The sequence below is a fragment of the Salvelinus alpinus genome, chromosome 3 (assembly GCF_045679555.1).
Source record: "Salvelinus alpinus chromosome 3, SLU_Salpinus.1, whole genome shotgun sequence".
In the NCBI taxonomy this organism is placed as follows: Eukaryota; Metazoa; Chordata; class Actinopteri; order Salmoniformes; family Salmonidae; genus Salvelinus; species Salvelinus alpinus.
Window position 1 is genome coordinate 39,312,302 of NC_092088.1, and position 21,431 is coordinate 39,333,732.

A 21,431-nucleotide genomic window follows, 5' to 3' on the forward strand; every position below is an offset into this window, starting at 1 on the left:
TGAAATATATATATATATACAGTGGGGAGAACAAGTATTTGATACACTGCCGATTTTGAAGGTTTTCCTACTTACAAAGCATGTAGAGGTCTGTAATTTTTATCATAGGTACACTTCAACTGTGAGAGACGGAATCTAAAACAAAAATCCAGAAAATCACATTATATGATTTTTAAGTAATTAAATTGCATTTTATTGCGTGACATAAGTATTTGATCACCTACCAACCAGTAAGAATTCCGGCTCTCACAGACCTGTTAGTTTTTCTTTTAGAAGCCCTCCTGTTCTCCACTCATTACCTGTATTAACTGCACCTGTTTGAACTTGTTACCTGTATAAAAGACACCTGTACACACACTCAATCAAACAGACTCCAATCTCTCCACAATGGCCAAGACCAGAGAGCTGTGTAAGGACATCAGGGATAAAATTGTAGACCTGCACAAGGCTGGGATGGGCTACAGGACAATAGGCAAGCAGCTTGGTGAGAAGGCAACAACTGTTGGCGCAATTATTAGAAAATGGAAGATGTTCAAGATGACGGTCAATCACCCTCGGTCTGGGGCTCCATGCAAGATCTCACCTCGTGGGGCATCAATGATCATAAGGAAGGTGAGGGATCAGCCCAAAACTACACGGCAGGACCTGGTCAATGACCTGAAGAGAGCTGGGACCACAGTCTCAAAGAAAACCATTAGTAACACACTACGCTGTCATGGATTGAAATCCTGCAGCGCACGCAAGGTCCCCCTGCTCAAGCCAGCGCATGTCCAGGCCCGTCTGAAGTTTGCCAATGACCATCTGGATGATCCAGAGGAGGAATGGGAGAAGGTCATGTGGTCTGATGAGACAAAAATAGAGCTTTTTGGTCTAAACTCCACTCGCCGTGTTTGGAGGAAGAAGAAGGTTGAGTACAACCCCAAGAACACCCTCCCAACCGTGAAGCATGGAGGTGGAAACATAATTCTTTGGGGATGCTTTTCTGCAAAGGGGACAGGACGACTGCACCGTATTGAGGGGAGGATGGATGGGGCCATGTATCGCGAGATCTTGGCCAAAAACCTCCTTCCCTCAGTAAGAGCATTGAAGATGGGTCGTGGCTGGATCTTCCAGCATGACAACGACCCGAAACACACAGCCAGGGCAACTAAGGAGTGGCTCCGTAAGAAGCATCTCAAGGTCCTGGAGTGGCCTAGCCAGTCTCCAGACCTGAACCCAATAGAAAATCTTTGGAGGGATCTGAACGTCCGTATTGCCCACCGACAGCCCCGAAACCTGAAGGATCTGGAGAAGGTATGTATGGAGGAGTGGGCCAAAATCCCTGCTGCAGTGTGTGCAAACCTGGTCAATAACTACAGGAAACGTATGATCTTTGTAATTGCAAACAAAGGTTTCTGTACCAAATATTAAGTTCTGCTTTTCTGATGTATCAAATACTTATGTCATGCAATAAAATGCAAATTAATTACTTAAAAATCATACAATGTGATTTTCTGGATTTTTGTTTTAGATTCCGTCTCTCAGAGTTGAAGTGTACCTATGATAAAAATTACAGACCTCTACATGCTTTGTAAGTAGGAAAACCTTCAAAATCGGCAGTGTATCAAATACTTGTTCTCCCCACTGTATATATCTAGTGTACTTAAGGTGTATTCAAAGTATATTTGTTTTGCTCTTTATCGAATATACTTAGAACAAAAAGTGTCCCAATTTAGATCATTTTAAGTGTATTTAATATACTTAAATAAAATGGACAAATACATTAAATGTATTTAAAATGGTTCCAATTTAGATCGTTTTAAATATATATTTCAAATATGTTAGTAAAGTAGGGTTCTAGTTCTTGTACTGTTATTTGAGAGAATTCAGAAAAGGTTGGACACTTTTTTAAATGTACATATTGTTTTACCATTTGAGACATCGATTCAACATATTACCCCAACTCATTATATATTTCTGAAATTCTCAAATGTTTCCTAATCACACAAAATGTAATTGACTTGTCAATGGGGTACAGTTAGGCATGTAATAATGGTGTCCAAGTTTATCTAACCTGCTGTCCCAGTCTACCAAATGCAAACTGAAAATATGGTTTTGACTCAGTGTACACAAATGGGTGTGTCATGCCTCCTGTGAATATGATATTAACATTAGTTTGTTTGTGTGTGATTAGGAAACATCTTGAGGATTTCAGAAATGTATCATGTTAGGCTAATATCTAGGATAGATGTTGAAATTGGTTATAGGAGACGGAAATGCAAAAAGTGTGTCAGGACCCGGTGAGAGAAACAGTCACTAATAGTCGGCAGAACCCAGAAGATGAGGCAGACTCAGCAGTACTAGAGATGGTGGTTTAATAAAAGGACAAGATCTTCAGGCAAAGAATATAAATCCACCACGTCCACAAATAAAGCCAAGAGGCACAAAATGGATATCCTCCAAAAATACAAAGAAACTCCACAAAGTGGTAAAAACAGCAGGGAAAAACAAACCTCAAAAGACTACTCAAAAATACACAAGCACTAAACCAGAGAACCTCTGGAAAATCCAATAAGAGAAATATATGTTACAACAAGGCTGGGGCTGGGTGCTAACATACAAACACTGAGCAAAGAACTGAGGAACACACAGGGTTTAAATACTAACAAGGGAACGACACACAGGTGCAAACAATAATTAGAGCAAGGAAAAACAAAAGGTACAAAAAAGGTGCAATGGGGACATCTAGTGACCAAAACCTGAACAGTCCTGGCCAAAACCTGACAAAGTGTCCCAATTATTCCCGAATTCACACTACCTTTTAATTAGAATTTTGTTGACAGACCAGAATACATTAAGAGAACAGGTTCAGAATATATGGATCAATGAAAGAAAGCCATGTAAATATATACATATTCGTCATATGCTCAAAATATATTGATGACTGAAATACAGTGGTTTGAATCATCTTGAAAGTTGTCAAATTAAAGTTCAAGCCATAAAATATTTGGAAGGTGGAAAAAGTGTACCATAAGGGTTGAACAATAGACCTATAAATCTACCATAGTCCTCACTAAACATGGAACTGTATGACAACAGTCGTCATTGACCAGGCTACAGGTTTAAAGCTGCAACATGTAACTTTTTGGGTGAACTGACCAAATTCACCTAGAAATGTGAGTTATAGATCTGTCATTCTCATTGAAAGCAAGTCTAAGAAGCGGTTGATCTGTTCTACAGTGCATTCGGAAAGTATTCAAATCCCTTGACTTCTTTCACATTTTGTTACGTTATAGCCTTTTCTAAAATTGATTTTTCCCCTCATCAATCTATACACAATACCCCATAATGACAAAGCAAATCTCGCAAATTAACTCCAAGCTGTTATTGTTACCCTATGGAAGTAACGGGAATTTTAACAGTGGATACAGGGTTCTCCAGAGGGTGGTGCATTCAGCCAACGCATCACCGGGGGGCAGACTGCCTGCCCTCCAGGACATCTACAGAACCATCAAGGACCTCCCCCACCCGAGCAAAGGCCTGTTCACCCACTACCATCTAGAAGGCGGAGACAATACAGGTGCATCAACAGCTTCTATCTCCAGGCCATCAGACTTTTAAATAGTCACCAATAGGCGGCCCCCGCCCAGTACCCTGCCCTGAACTTTAATCACTGATACTAGCCGGCTACCACTGGATACTCAAACCTGCACCTTAGCGATTGCTGCCCTATGTACATAGTCATTGAACATTGGTTACTTTAATAATGTTTACATACTGTTTAACCCACTTCATACAGTACATTCGGAAAGTATTCAGAACCTTTGACTTTTTCCACATTTTGTTAAGTTACAGCCTTATTCTAAAATTGATTAAATTAAGGGTTCATAAGGGTTTCATCAAGGGTTCAATTCTCGGGCCGATTCTCTTCTCTGTATACATCAATGATGTCGCTCTTGCTGCTGGTGATTCGCTGATCCACCTCTACGCAGACGACACCATTCTGTATACTTCTGGCCCTTCTTTGGACACTGTGTTAACTAACCTCCATACAAGCTTCAATGCCATACAACTCTCCTTCCGTGGCCTCCAACTGCTCTTAAATGCAACCAAAACTAAATGCATGCTCTTCAACCGATCGCTGCCCACACCTGCCCGCCCGCCCAGCATCACTACTCTGGACGGTTCTGACTTAGAATATGTGGACAACTACAAATACCTAGGTGTCTGGATAGACTGTAAACTCTCCTTCCAGACTCAGATTAAGCATCTCCAATCCAAAATTAAATCTAGAATCTGCTTCTTATTTCGCAACAAAGCCTCCTTCACTCATGCTGCCAAACATACCCTCGTTAAACTGACTATCCTACCGATCCTTGACTTCAGCGATGTAATTTACAAAATAGCCTCCAACACTCTACTCAGCAAATTGGATGCAGTCTATCACAGTGCCATCCGTTTTGTCACCAAAGCCCCATATACTGCCCACCACTGCGACCTGTATGCTCTCGTTGGCTGGCCCTCACTATATATTCGTCGCCAAACCGACTGGCTCCAAGTCATCTATAAGTCTATGCTAGGTAAAGCCCCGCCTTATCTCAGCTCACTGGTCACCATAGCAACACCCACTCGTAGCACGCGCTCCAGCAGGTATATTTCACTGGTCACCCGCAAACCAACACTTACTTTGGCCGTCTTTCCTTCCAGTTCTCTGCTGCCAATGACTGGAACAAATTGCAAAAATCACTGAAGCTGGAGTCTTATATCTCCCTCTCTAACTGTAAGCATCAGCTGTCAGAGCAGCTTACCGATCACTGTACCTGTACACAGCCAATTTGTAAATAGCACACCCAACTAACTCATCCCCATATTGTTACTTATCCTCTTGCTCCTTTGCACCCCAGTATCTCTTCTTGCACATCATCATCTGCACATCTATCACTCCAGCGTTAATGCTAAATTGTAATTATTTCACCTCCATGGCCTATTTATTGCCTTACCTCCCCACTCTTCTACATTTGCACACACTGTATATAGATTTTTCTGTTGTGTTATTGACTGTACGTTTGTTTATGTGTAACTATGTTGTTGTTTTTGTCGCACTGCTTTGCTTTATCTTGGCCAGGTCGCAGTTGTAAATGAGAACTTGTTCTCAACTGGCCTACCTGGTAAAATAATAAAACACTAAGACAGTTGTGAAGAGGGCACGACAATGCCTTTCCCCTCCCCGGAGACTCAAAAGATTTGTTATGGGTGCCCAGATCCTCAAAAAGTTCTACAGCTGCACCATCGAGAGCATCCTGACCGGTTGCATCACTGCCTGGTATGGCAACTGCTCGGCATCTGACCGTAAGGCACTACAGAATGTAGTGCGTACAGCCCAGTACATCATTGGGGCCAAGCTTCCTGCCATCCAGGACCTATATACTAGGCGGTGTCAGAAAGGCCCAAAAAATTGTCAAAGACTCCAGACACCCAAGTCATAGACCGTTCTCTCTGCTACCGCACAGCAAGTGGTACCGGAGCGCCACATCTTGGTCCAAAAGGCTCCGTAACAGCTTCTACCCCCAAGCCATAAGACTGCTGAACAGTTAATCAAATGGCCACCCAGATTATTTGCATTGACCCCCTTTTGTTTTTACACTGCTGCTACTCGCTGTTTATTATCTATGCATAGTCACTTTACCCCTACCTACATGTACACATTACCTCGACTAACCTGTACCCCCGCACATTGACTCTGTACCGGTACCCCCTGTATATAGCCTCGTTATTGTTATTTTGTGTTACTTTTGTTTATTAAAAATAAAAATAAAATTATGCCAGGAGAATGATACCTGCCCAAATGCATAGTGTCAACTGTAAAGTTGGAGGAGGAATAATGGTCTATTTTTCATGGATCGGGCTAGGCCCCTTAGTTCCAGTGAAGGGAAATCTTAACGCTATAGCATACAATGACATTCTAGACGATTCTGTGCTTCCAACTTTGTGGCAACAGTTTGGGGAAGGCCCTTTCCTTTTACAGCATGATAATGCCCCCATGCACAAAGCAAGGTCCATATAGAAATGGTTTGTCGAGATCAGTGTGGAAGAACTTGACTGGCATGCACAGAGCCCTAACCTGAACCCCATCAAACACCTTTAGGATGAATTGGAACGCCGGCTGCGAACCAGGCCTAATCGCCCAACATCAGTGCCCGACCTCACTAATGCTCTTGTGGCTGAATGGAAGCAAGTCCCTGCAGCAATGTTCCAACATCTAGTGGAGGCTGTTATAGCAGCAAAGGGGGGACCAACTCCATATTAATGCCCCTGATTTTGGAATGAGATGTTTGACGAGCAGGTATACACATACTGTTAGTCATGTAGTGTATGTGTCGTGCCGGGTCCATACGTCAAGTTAATCTGACGCTCAAACCACCAAGCAGACAATGTAAGCACAAAGCACCATCAATCATAAATGTAACAAGGTAGGCGCTGTCTCCTCTCATAACACTACCCCCCTCAAGCAGGGCAGAGTCCCTTCGGCATCTATACAAATAACTTGGTGACATTTATTTATCAGAATTGGCAGTAGGAATTACAAAGTCTTTATGACTTTTTTCTTTTTTCTTGAACAGGTAAGTAAATAATAAACAAATGTCCCGTGCTCAACAACAATACAATAGTCTTTGTAAGTTCTCAACAGGCTCTCTCAGACTGGCTGAGCAGGAAAGCAATGGACATGGCCACTTTGAATTTTAGAACAAGACAGTGGCTGGTATAGCAGCAAAGGGGGGACCAACTCCATATTAATGCACATGATTTTGGAACGAGATGTTCGACGAGCAGGTGTCTACATACTTTTGATCATGTAGTGTACCTTAAATAAATGGTTGAGACATTGATCAGAAAACCAGTCAGTATCGGGTGTGACCACCATTTGCTTCATGCAGCGCGACATCTTCTTCGCATAAAGTTGATCAGGCTGTTTATTGTGGCCTGTGGAAGGTTTGTCCCACTCCTCTTCAATGGCTTGCTGAATATTGGCGGGAACTGGAACACACTGTCATACACGTCGATCCAGAGCATCCCAAACATGCACAATGGGTATCAGGTGAGTATGCAGGCCATGGAAGAACTGGGACATTTTTAGCCTCCAGGAATTGCGTACATGTCCTTGTGACATTGGGGCTGTGCGTTATCATGCTGAAACATGAAGTGATGGCTGCGGAATAATGGCACGACAATGGGCCTCAGGATCTCATGATGGTATCTCTGTGCATTCAAATTTGCCATTGATCAAATGCAATTGTGTTCATTGTCCGTAGCTTATACCTGCCCATACCATAACCCCAGCGCCACCATGGGGTGTTGACATCAGCAAACGTTGACATCAGCAAACTGCTCGCACACACGATGCCATACACGTGGTCTGCGGTTGTGAGGCCGGTTGGACGTACTGGCAAATTCTCTAAGACAATGTTGGAGGCTGCTTATGGTAGAGAAAGGAACATTCAATTATCACGCAGCAGCTCTGGTGGACATTCCTGCAGTCAGCATGCCAATTGCACACTCCCTCAAAACTTGAGACATCTGTGGCATTGTGTTGTGTGAAAAAACTTCACATTTTAGAGTGGCCTTTTATTGTCCCCAGCACAAGATGCACCTGTGTAAAGATCATGCTGTTTAATCAGATTCCTGACATGCCACACCTGTCAAGTGGATGGATTATTTTGGCAAGGAGAAATGCTCACTAACAGGGGTGTAAACAAATTTGTGCACAAGCTTTTTGTGCGTATTTAACATTTATGGTATTTTTTATTTCAGCTTATGAAACATGGGACCAACACTTCACATGTTGCATTTATATTTTTTGGTTCAGTGCATATCTGATTATTTGCCAGTTGAACAGATTTTTTTTTGTAGGCATTGTTGAGCACAGCGCTCAATGCACCAAGAGTAACTAGAAACTGTGTTTCCAACTACTAACGGTGGATGTAAATGTGGGAAAGGTTGGTCTCATCATTGAACGCCAATTTGTCTAAGCACAAAAGGCTGCTTGATACTAATATAGAATAATACTTACCTTTTTTCTAAAATGCGTACAACATCGTGTAAAGTAAGAATAAAATCTAACAATGTTGAATTACCCACAATCCTCCAAAAACTGAGCCACATGGAAAGATAGGAAGTGCAAGGAGAGTAAAACCAAAGTACCAATGAGTTAAATCACTCAAATGTTCTCTATCTTTGGATATCCACATGAGAAAAATTAATTTAAAAAAAAATTAACAATTAACGATTTGCATTCAATTTGTATTAAGTATATGTTGGTTGTTTTTTTGAGTCAATTTCAATTCACCCCAGAATATTTTTGTGTGTGTTGACTGTGTAACATTCTAAAGAAATTCCAATGAAATGTACAATCTTACTGCCCCAGAAGTCAGGGGTTCAATTCCCGCTTCTGCCTGTCCCACATTCGCTCCTTTTCTGTCTCCTCCCTTTTCTAATCTGTCTAAATAAAGCCTTCAAAAGATGAAGGATGCAATCAATCAATCAATATATAGGCTATAAATGATTTGCATTTCGTATTCATTTGATTATATGAGAGATACAGTCTGCAAAAAAAAAATATTTGTAGGTGTTTTAATGCTGCCTTTTACATGCACTGAACCCCCAAAAAGTGTTTTGACAACACTTAACCTAAAAACACTAATACTCAGATTGATTAACCACTTTGGGTGTTTCAGTGTACTTTTATACATTGGGGTTTACATTCAAACACCAGCTCTCAGGTTAGGTGCACTACTTTTCATGGTTTAATTACACAAATCATTGTGTTTTGAGTCTTTCTATTTTTACTGTGCAGTATTTCTCCCAGGGTGGGACACACAGTGCAGTGAGTGCACCCAGTATGCATACATGCCTGTAAATATATACAAAATGATCAACAACTTACATCACTACATTAAACATGTCTAACAAAACCAAACACAGGTAAATAGAACCTGTTGTTGTTTCTGTCCATGACGATGACATCACTCTCAGAGGTGCAGTCACAAAATGTAGAGATTCACACAAGCAAACCATTAAGTAATGTAGCGATTTTGGTGAAAAGGGGGGTTACATGCTTTTCAAAACAAACGTTTTATTCAAATGTGTGTGAACCTGTAAAGCAGAGGTAACATCCCATGCCTGTCCTATAAAAGTGGACCCTATACTGTATTTTGTTGTTGGTGGCCTCTGGTCATGGGTACTAAAATGTAATGAAACTCTCTCACGGTCATAAACATAACAGTAACATGGGGTGGGAAATCACAGATGAATTTCGGATATTGACGTCAATTAGCAACGAACTAACAAATGAAAACAGTGGTCTGTCACCAAGTCCTGTTCGAAAGTGTTAAATTCAGCACGCTCCTCCGAAAGCCAGGAAGGAATGGTCGGAGCCTACACACCCCAATGAGAAAGCTGTCAATGCCACTATCAGCAAGCCGGTAATTAATGAATGCCTTAGTCAGACTTCCAACACCGTTGGGAGGAGGATCTCAGTTACAGATGATAAAACTCTCAATATAACAGCACAAACTACGTTTCAGAAAAATGCCTTTGACCCGATTTACGGTCAGCTGTGATCCAAACACAATGTGACGCGGGAGAGTCAATAAAGTTTGGCACACGAAAAGCTCAGCTTGTAAAGGGAACGTATTGGAAGTTTATGGAATATTCTGCATAGCCTCCTTACAGTCAGGCGTTTCTGTCTTGTGTTGTGGTAACCAGCCACTGTTTGTACTGCTGCACAGTTATGCCCACACGTTTCCATGTACGCACATCACAGGGAAGGAAGAGGATTCACTGACTCGTAATAGGTTCTAAACAATTTCCTCCATCAATCAGAGGTTTGGTTGAGATGGTTTGACTCTCATAACACCATTGTACTACGTATTTGTAAAGCAGGTCCCCACGTAGACGTTATAGAACAGCCAACAGGCATCAATGTTGAAGTGACATATTAGTCAGACCTTCAGAATCGGAAGACAAGGGACAGGTAGGATACCCAGTTACCCAAATGCCCATCTCAAAAACTGCTAATCTCTATGCCACTACAATTACAAAGCAATTACTAAACAAATTATTATTATGAAACAAAAATGTTGTCACTGAGGTAATGACAGTGTTATTACACAGGCATATGAGCAATTTAATATAAAGTCTTAACTCTGTTCCTGTGTGGTACTTGCTGAACTAGTCACACCACTTGAAACATGTTTAAAGGTGAAAGCACTGCTTACATTTTGTCATCATAAAGATTAAGCCACAACTTTGCTTTTGATTTTATTTAACCATTATTTAACCAAGTTAAAGCTCAGACACACCGGTAGGATTGTCAAACGTTTTCCCTCTAAAGAGAGTGTCGGCAGTCAGTCACTTTAGTGTTCACACAGCAAAGACCTTGAAGTCGTCAGCTACTCAGCCTTGTGAAAATAATCCAAACCAGAAGGTGGCAGTAGCGTTGTTTGGCAATGCATGTCCGTGTGTGTTGCTTAGTTTATGGTCTAGATTTCAATGTTAGCTAGCTAGCTGCACTACTGTTGCTATTTTGTAGAAAGCCCTTGTTGATACTAGTCAGATGGCCACAACTAGATAAGTATCTAGCAAGATGACAAAGAAACAATTTAAATCACTCTCCATAATCCCATACTGCCAGTGCCAGCCCATAGCCAAATGTTTAGCTAGCTAACTAATGCTAGCATATTCGCTAGCTAGTACAACATAGTATCAGTACCAATGGTATCTAAAGATGAGCACGTCCCTGCTTGACTTCCAGCATACCCAACTTCTCATCAACCCAAACTCCCAGATATGTGTATGTTTTGACTTGCTCTATGGAATGATCTCTAAGTTAGCAATGACATGGTTTTAGTGTTTAGTTATGGAAAATACCAAGCATTGGCATAGGACCAAAAAAAGCTCTGAAGTCGACACTTGTGTGCTGCTTGTTTACATTGGCCCACAGCACAGCTACCCGCATGGGGGATGCACTATGTACTGTCCCGTCCTAGGTCTGACAAGAATTGTTGCTGTTTTCATTTGGTTTACATAATTAGCATACAGCCATTTAGCTGTGACAAAGGCCCCAGACATTGAGAAGAAGTCAACATTCAGGGACAATTGTTGCATTAACACGTTTATCATAATCTAAACTGCAATTAGGAATACCTTTTGACTTGTTATACTTTCATGCGATATGCTGTCAGAGGGAATTAAATCTCTCTTGACACCAGCCCAAATTAAACTCATGCTCTGTCAAACTCAGTTCCCTAAACAATACAGAAATACAGTATACACACCAGTATCTTAAGAGTTAAATATTTCACTACATACATACAGTATAACAAATGATGTGTAATCATTGAAATTGAAGGGGAAAAATCCTGAATAGACTATGGTAGGACCCCAAATACATAGCAGTTTCCTTTGCAGCTGTAATAAATGCATTCAGATCATATTTCTGTGTGACTGAACAAATAACTGTAGAGGTTGTGCGAGTTCTCCGTCCAGGAACACTGTCTGACTTCCCCAAACTGTCCATGGCAGCCTGAAGAAAGTATAACGTTGATGAAGATGTCAGATTAGAGTTTGACGAGTTCTTAGAAAAGGACAATAGAAAATGATGGCATTATATGAGAGATCCTTCTCTTACAAGTCCTGCTCAGATTTTCCCTGAGCGCGTTTTCCCCTCCCTCTCTGTATGTGTTCGTGAGAAGACGGTGCAACAGGAAGTCATCAGGGCAGAGCCGCCACACGAGATATACTATTCTATAACAATAACACTGTGGCAGCTCCTCTTACCTCTGTAAACCTTGATGTCTGACTGGCATAGAAACGTGTAGTAGGCAATCAACAGAGTCAGGAGAGGCACACATTCAAACAGAACAATATATCACAGTATTCTATGACATAGTGAACAGAGCATATAGACGTTATAATTTATGACACATTTACTTTTGCATTTTGCATAATGCTATTTCCCCCAAACACAAAAAATGCTTCATTTTGAATCACTTGAAATGTTGATACATAAAGAGACGTAACATATTATAAGACTTATTATGAGACATTATAAAGTCTCATACAGTACATGCTTATAATAAGTTGCAATGCTTTAAAGAAAGTGTTACTTATACTCCTAATAGCCAAGTATTTCTTAAGTGTATTCCTGTCTTTAGAAATGAACTGAAGAGTGCGGGTCTGGTTCTGTTGTAAGGGGTGTGTTTTTAAATGTGGACGTGTTAGCGTGCGAGAGTCGGGAGATTACAGAGCCCCCGTGTGTGTTTATCCCGCTGCGACCTTGCCAATCCAGTTTGCCGTGTTCTATTCAGCTTGACACAAAATCCATTTCCTGGTTACATAAACGGATGTAAACTACAAGGAATGTAATGAGCCCTCCTGTAAAAAAAGACACTGTCACATTCTACAGAGCACAAAACTTTTATCAATGGAAACACAAGAGGGTAAAAATGTCATAAATCCACCATATGTACACAACTACTAGGTAATGTATTCCTGAGCAAACATAGGCCGTTTCAAAGGCTGAATATAGTGTGATAAAATCACTTAGCTCTCAGTCATAGTGCCAACACGTGCTGCACAATCACTGATGGACTATTATCAATAAACTTTTCAATAAATGCATATGACCAAAATGTAATCGGAAAAAATGCACATACAAAAACAAAAGCCGCACACACAAACACACTTTGAAAAGTTATTATTGTGGGAACCAAAGAATTGATTCCCATCCAAAATCCTATTTTCTCTAACCCCTAACCCTAACCTTAAACCTAAGCCTAACCGTAACCCCAAAGCCATAAAACTATATCTAACCCGAACTCTTAACCAAAACCATAACCCTAACCCCTAACCTTAATTGTAACCCTAATTGTAACCCTAACCCTAAAATAGCATTTTTCCTTGTTGGTCCGGCAAAATGTCCCCACCAGTGGAGAGTCCTCCTCAGAGGAACAAAATTACCATCCTCCTCAGTGAATTTTTATAAAAATAAAAATAGTGAACCATTTAAAAAGTTATTATTTTTAGTTAAAACTATACTAAATATATTCACTTCATTAAATAATTGATTAAAACACACTGTTTTGCAATGGAGGTCTACAGTAGTCTCAACAGCCCTCTGTAGGGTAGCACCATGGTGTTGACTTCAATACAAAACCTAGGAGGCTCATGGTTCTCATCCCTTTTCATAGACTTACACAGTAATTATGACAACTTCCAGAGGATGTCCTCCAACCTGACAGAGCTCTTGCAGCATGAACTGACATGTTGTCCACCCACTCAAAGGATCAGAGAATTAATCTAGTACTGAAAGCTTAAGCTACAGCTAGCTAGAATTGCAGTGCATAAAATGTGTTGAGAAGTTGACTCAGATAAAGAAAGCCAATAGTTGAACAGTTTTGAAAAAATTAATTACTTAAAAAATGAAGGAGAAACAAGAGCTCTCTCTCTCGCTATGTGTCACCTCAAAATTATCTTGACCTGTGTGCGCCTATGTTGCAAACCTCCATTCATAGGCCAGGTTGTAGCAACCTCATGATGGATACAGGGAAAATTTGAGTATCATGTAGTAGACAAGATCTTGTTTATCCAAGATGGCTTAGCAGTCGGTCGTGTGTTTGTCTTTGTCTTATCCTGTGTCTGATCCCGTGTAAATAGACGTTTAATTTTTTTTCTTTCTCGTATACATTTTAATCTCACTTTCTATCTACGAACTAAATATACTTTCCTGCAACCCGCCTCACCCAATGTGGTACGGATCTGCTATTTTTATTCCTTATAACTGGATCCTCCATCAGGAGCTAGCCAGCTAACTAGCTACTAGTCTTTGTTAGCCACGGCTAGCAGTCTTCACCTTTTAACTCAGACACTGCCAGCTTTAGCTCTAACAATACATGCCAGTCTGCACAGCGCAATATCAACCCAGAGCATAGCGGACTGCTTCTCCCTACCACATCACCGGATTCCTGCCGCTTTGGATCATTACACCGGGTCATCGCAGCTTGCTAGCTGCTACCGAGTGGCTACTGTTAGCTATCGCCTCTGTTCCGAAGCAAGCACCAGCTAGCCTTGAGCTAGCCATGAACTAGGCCCATATACCAGCTAATTCTAGGGCTACAATACCTCTTTTGCCAATTGGCCTGGACCCTTTGTTGTCGACACGGAGCCCCGCCGATCCATCACGACTGGTCTGCCGACGTGGTCACCCGATGCGGTCTCAACGGGCTTTTCCGTTGCGATGTCGCCGAAGACCCATCTTCTTGCCCCGGCCCGCAAGCTGTCTAAGCGCCGTGTCTCCCACTCGCCTAGCATAGTACTGACTACTGAATGGCTCCCTGACTCACCTATTGCTGTTCTTTGGATCCTATGATCACTCGACTACACAGCTGATGCCACCTGGACTGTTTCAATAACACGGTACCTCATTTTGATTATCTGTCGGCCCCAGCCTCGAACTCCTGAGGTCCTGTATGTACCTCACTGACCCACACTGCCCATTCATCACCATTTACCCGTTGTTGTCTTAGCTCTCCCGATCAACAACTGTGACTGCTTTATGCCTCTCTCTAATGTCAATATGTCTCTCTCTAATGTCAATATGCCTTGTCTACTGCTGTCTCGGCTAGTCCTTATCATTTTATTTCACTGTAGAGCCCTCAGTCCCTCTCACCTTGCCTTAGATAGCTATTTTGTCACACCCCCCACACATGCGGAGACCTCACCTGGCTTAACTGGTCCCAAAAGAGATGAAACCTCTCTCATCATCACTCAACGCCTAGTTTACCTCCACTCTACTCACATCCTACCATACCCTTGTCTGTACATTATGCCCTGAATCTATTCTACCACACCCAGAAATCTGCTCCTTTTATTCTCGCCAATGACCTAGACGATTAGCCGTACCCTTATCCTACAACTCCTTTGTTCCTCTGGTGATGTAGAGATTAACCCAGGCCCTGAAGACCCCAGTACCACATCTATTCCCTAGGTGTTATCATTTGTTGACTTCTGTAACCGTAAAAGCCTTATTTTTATGCATTTTAACATCAGAAGCCTCCTCCTTAAGTTTGTTTTATTCACTGCTTTAGCACACACAGTCAACCCTTATGTCCTAGCTGTGTCTGAATCCTGGCTTAGGAAGGCCCCCCCCAAAAATCTGACATTTCCATCCCCAACTACAACATTTTCCGCCAAGATAGAACTGCCAAAGGGGGTGGGGTCGCAATCTACTGCATGAGTTCCGTCATGCTATCCAGGTCTGTGCCCAAACAATTTGAGCTTCTACTTCTAAAAATCCACCTTTCCACAAATAAGTATCTCACTGTTGCCGCTTGCTATAGACCCCCCTCAGCCCCCAGTTGTGCCCTGGACTCCATATACGAATTGATTGCCCCCCATTTATCTTCAGAGTTCGTACTGTTAGGTGACCTAAACTGGGATATGCTTAACACCCCGGCCATCCTACAATCTAAGCTAGATGTCCTCAATCTCACACAAATTATCAAGGAACCTGCCAGGTACAACCCCAAATCTGTAAACACGGGCACCCTCATAGATATCATCCTGACCAACCTGCCCTCTGAGTACACCTCTGCTGTCTTCAACCAGGATCTCAGCGATCACTAACTCATTGCCTGCATCCATAATGGTTCCACGGCCAACCACCAGCCCTCATCACTTTCAAACGATTCCTAAAAAACACTTCAGCGAGCAGGCCTTTCTAATCAACCTGGCCTGGGTATCCTGGAAGGATATTGACCTCATCCCATCAGTAGAGGATGCCTGGTTATTCTTTAAAAGTGCTTTCATCACCATCTTAAATAAGCATGCCCCATTCAAAAAATGTAGAACAAAGAACAGATATAGCCCTTGGTTCACTCCAGACTTCACTGCCCTTGACCAGCACAAAAACATCCTGTGGCGTACTGCATTAGCATCGAATAGCCCCCGCGATATGAAACTTTTCAAGGAAGTTAGGAACCAATATACACAGTCAGTTAGGAAAGCAAAGGCTAGCTTTTTCAAACAGAAATTTGCATCCTGTAGCACAAATTCCAAAAGTTTTGGGACACTAAAGTCCATGGAGAATAAGAGCACCTCCTCCCAGCTGCCCACTGCACTGAGGCTAGGAAACACTGTCACCACCGACAAATCCACGATAGTCGAGAATTTCAATTAGCATTTTTCTACGGCTGGCCATGCCTTCCACCTGGCTCTCCCTACCCCGGCCAACAGCTCTGCACCCCCGCAGCAACTTGCCCCCCGCTTCTCCTTCACCCAAATCCAGATAGCTGATGTTCTGAAAGAGCTGCAAAATCTGGACCCCTTCAAATCAGCTGGGATAGAGAATCTGGACCCTCTCTTTCTAAAATGATGTGTGTGTGTGTGTGCGTGCGTGCGTGCGTGCGTGCGTGCGTGCGTGCGTGCGTGCGTGCGTGCGTGCGTGCGTGCGTGCGTGCGTGTGTCAGGGTCAATTTTATTTCAATTCAGGAAGTAAACCAAATTCCAAATGTTCTAAATTGAAATTGAAAAGGACCCCAGGCCTGGTGTGTGCGTCATACAATATTAGCCTTACATCTCCGATAACATAGTGAAATGACATTACAATAATTGTGTGTAATTTTACCAAGCTAATACGTTAAGCTGAGTAGAAAAGTACAAAGTTACCCACATGTAATGATGACTGAAGTAGTAATCATGGTTACATTGCTTGAGAAAGTACAGAAATACATACAGTCAATGCTCTAAAGATCATACAAGGTCAACAAGGAAATATGATGTCCCTTACCATTTCAAACTGCCATAAGCCACCCCATGCAGTTTTAAACAAGAGCGTGGGGAACTCTGCCTTACACACATACAGGTTCTTAGTTTGGGTTGAGTGGCAAAATAAGGAACTTCCAGACATAATTTGTATTATCTCCTTCTCCAAACTCATAGTATCCAAAACTGAATCACATGGCAGTCTGGTCACGAGGTCACAAGACAATTAAACAATCAAACTAAACATACGAGTTCGTGCAGGTTCAAGGGAAACACTACCTAACAACTCAATTGAAGTTATATCATATCAACACAAAATAAAAAATCTCAAACTTAGTCAGCATTTACTAGATACATGGCTAAACTCACCCTGCACTCGCACCTGCACCTTCCCCCTGGCAGTGAGGGCCTTGTGGTCGCTTGTAGCTTTCTGTACCTCTTACTGCCATGCCCTCACACGTGACCTCAGCAATTGAGCTGTCTGTCTCAGAGCGCACAAGGGGGAGAGAAAAAAAATGGTCAGGTTTCGGGTGCTCCTTTAATGAAATGCTGACAAACGTAAAAACGAGTCCGTATAGGCATTCCTAGAAGAGATCAGTACATTTAATTTAATTGTTTTGTTTTAAAGGGGCAATCTGCAGTTTAAACAATAACAAAGTGTTTCACTCTCTCTGTTATGGTAAGGAGCTGAGGGATGGGGTTGGAGAAATGTCTCTGACAGAGCTATGGATGCAAGGACTGACCATCCATGAGAAAAAAAATATTTCAACTATGTTTTGAGGCTATATAGCGTTTGTTTACAATTAAATAATTTTAAAATAATGGAGTAAAACATGCTTATATTTTTACTTCTGATGGGGTGTGACAGTTGAACTAAGCTCATGAGGGATTTCTATATTCTTGATGAATTGATGGGGGTATATAGTATATCATTAATTTAAAGGAAAACAAATTGATGCAGCAATTGCCTCTTTAAGGTAAAACAAATGATCCTATATGAATTTTGTGTGTTTTGGTCTCTTGACAAAATAAATCATTATGAACTTCTCACCTTCTCCTTCTATCCAAATGTGCAGATTCATTGGGCTTTTAAGAATGTGTAGTGAATATGAGCATTTTTTTCTTTCAAGTTTTTTAGTCTTTGTAAAGCTATGCGTAACACAGCCTGTGCAGCTCTGCAGTGACTGATTCATTCATTAATATTATGTGAACATGTGGAGGAGGGAAATCCTTACATGTCATGTTGATTTACTGATGTTAATGTGAAAAGTTGAACTCTGATTGTGTGTCAAAGCCTTTCAGTAGATCAGCCCAGCACCTGTGTGAAGCAGGCTGTCCATCTATGCACAGTCACAAGGGGAGGGACAGACAGCCAGTCCAGATGTAGGCTAGAAAAGCCACATTGAACCATCTCTAAGCTCTGGATCTGCCCCATCTGGTCCTCACCTCTCCCCTCTCTCTCTCTCACTTCACTAAAGACTTTAAGTTTACCTGGTCAGTGGATGACCTGCATTTAGCTATTTCACCTATTCAAAACTGTTCAGTTCATAGCAGTCCGTTCACCAAATCAATTACATAAAGATGATGACATGAGTTTGTTGAGTTTATTGAGTTTAAGTCATTGAGTTTATTCAGTTAAAGGTCAATAAGATCAGGATTATGGGTTGTTGTATTGTGCCTTGTGAATAGATTCCACTTATTCTCATGCAACCCTCTCATAAGATCCAGTTTTGTACCCCTCTCAGCCTGTTAGAACACATACACTGTTTTTTCATGACCAGGGAAGTTCAGGATCACCAGTTTGACCATTGACTGGGATTTGCTGGTCCCCAGCGGTCACACCCCCCTCTGGGCCAGCCACACACACACCAGCCTCTGTCATGGTTCAGCTCACTTCCTGAATCTTGATTTTTTCTTCTTCTGATGAAATGGCTCCCTTGAACCAGGCTTTAATGTTAGTCATATGAATCATAATCTGAAGTACCCGCTAACTAGCTAGCCATTTCACATCCGTTACACTCACCCCCCTTTCAACCTCCTCCTTTTCCGCAGCAACCAGTGATCCGGGTCAACAGCATCAATGTAACAGTATAACTTTAGTACGTCCCCTCGCCCCGACACGGGCGCGAACCAGGGACCCTCTGCACACATCAACAACTGACACCCACGAAGCGTCGTTACCCATCGCTCCACAAAAGCCGCGGCCCTTGCAGAGCAAGGTGAAACCCTACTTCAGGTCTCAGAGCAAGTGACGTAACCGATTGAAATGCTATTAGCGCGTACCCGCTAACTAGCTAGCCATTTCACATCCGTTACACTAGGAGGAGTTCGACAAGAAGAGGAGAACCCGAAGTGCCTAATTCAGTACGTGTTGTGAATTCTTGTGCACTCAGGGTTCACTAAATCAAAAAAAGCTCTCATGTATTTAATCATATATCCTTTCAGTACTGGCATGTGCCATGGTAGTTACTATTTATATGAACTAAATTAGTTCATATAAATTGTTTGCAAATTGACTGACCACTGAAAGTAAATTTAATCGGGAAAATTATGTTTCGTATTTTTTTTAATCATCATTTAATAACGAATGTTGGCATTCTGGTAGGGAGCCAATTTTGAGAGTAAATCAACGTAGGTATGTTAAATAGAAGAATATTGTCTAGACGGATATCGAAATATTTAATAGTGAATTTAGGGGGTGGTGGGTGGGGGGTATTTTGTTTGAAAACACAGGCTGATTAACAATGATGAGAATTACATGAAATTACCCATTTCAGTTTTTGATCTCAAACTTAAAAGCATTGTATAATTGAAACATTAGCTTTATGATACATTGTGGATGTTGTTATTCTAAGTCAGAAGAAAAAAATGTGTATAGTTATAGACCTCAGTTGTTACCCATCAGGTTGCGTAAACATTCAACAACTTGAATCCAGGTCACTGACTGAGATATATTGGTCTTCTGCAGGATAGATGAGAAATATATGTAAAATGCAAACAAAAATCAAGCTTAGGCTGCAAATAACCTATGGCAAAGGGATAAGAATCAAGTAATAATGGTTACATATCTTGCATTACTCATCTCATATGTATATACTGGTTTATATACTATTCTACTGTATCTTAGTCCGTTCTGCTCTGACATCGCTCGTCCATATGTATATAGTCTTAATTAATTCCTACTTAGATTCGTGTGTATTGGGTATATGTTGTGTAATTTGTTAGATATTACTTGTTAGATATTTCTGCACTTTCGGAGCTAGAAGCACAAGCATTTCGCTACACCCGCAATAACATTTGCTAATCGTGTGTATGTGACCAATACGTTTTGATACGTTGCAAATGAACACGAGGTTATCTTGTATATGCGCTGTCCGTGGTACTGAAGTCTTAAAACTAGCCATATAAAGGGACCGCGGGTCCTGCATCGATTCATCGACAGCATGAAGCAACAGACAAGGCCTCAACAACATGTTTTGCTCCAACACAAACAAATAAAACTAACACATAAATCAACAAACACATAGGTCAATGAGTGACAAATCTCCTCGCTCAGACTAACACCTTTTCCACAATATTGTGCTTTGTGAGTGGTGTTGTGAGATGCTCAACAGTGATTAAAACGGACATAGATGCAGGGATCGGTCTCATGCACCTAAGGTGACAAAAAAAAGCCATAGCCTCTGTAGCTTTAGCTCAATCATGCTTATTTCGATTTTTGTGCAGACCAACTTGTAAACTATTATTTCAATGGCTTGTATTCCAAGATATTCGTTAAAGGTACAAGGCAGCCTCTTTTATCGCAATATCAAATCATTTCTGGGTAACAATTAAGTACCTTACTGTGATTGTTTTCAATTCAAATCGTAAAAAATAAACAAATAGCTTCTTAGCTAAGTGCAATTTCTCAAGCACGAATTGTGCTGGTGATGTCACCAGGCATGCTAAAACTCCATCCCACCAAATCGGTCTTTTCAAACAGCTATTACACTATATTATCATCATTTTCACAATTTCACAGTATTATTCCAACCTAATAGTGTGGAAATACACTGAGTGTACAAAACGGTAATGTGGATGCTACCATGATTTCACGTTGACATGAAGGCGCAGGGAAGCGTCATATTTACCAGTTTGTAGCGTGGTTCATTCTGCGTTGTGTATTTTTAATTAGGACGCTGCCACAACTGATGGTCTGCTCGTTGAAATCTTTTTATTTGCCCTGCACACGAAGAGACAACACAAACGTTACCCTTGGTGCAGTCACAGCTCTCCGGCACCTTGCTAGCCGAGGGTCAGGCAAAAGAGCGCCAAAAGGAATTAACAGGTGCTGCGTGCACACACTCGCTGCACAACAGCATATACAAGTAAAACTATACAGAACATAATTCTGACAAAATAAAAGACATACCTGCACACGAAGAGACAACACAAACGTTACCCTTGGTGCAGTCACAGCTCTCCGGCACCCGCTCCTCCGCTCTCTCCACTGGCTTCCAGTTGAAGCTCGCATCCGCTACAAGACCATGGTGCTTGCCTACGGAGCTGTGAGGGGAACGGCACCTCCGTACCTTCAGGCTCTGATCAGGCCCTACACCCAAACAAGGGCACTGCGTTCATCCACCTCTGGCCTG

The 21,431-nt window shown here is 41.7% G+C and overlaps 1 long non-coding RNA gene across 1 annotated transcript; it reads right to left on the bottom strand.

Annotated features, from left to right (window-relative positions):
* Positions 1-20,990: 20,990 nt before the first annotated feature.
* Positions 20,991-21,266, bottom strand: LOC139570686 (uncharacterized). Its single transcript, XR_011674143.1, has 2 exons — positions 21,209-21,266; positions 20,991-21,081 (listed from the first exon to the last, which is right to left on the bottom strand). It is a non-coding gene; the product is annotated as an uncharacterized lncRNA (long non-coding RNA).
* Positions 21,267-21,431: the final 165 nt, after the last annotated feature.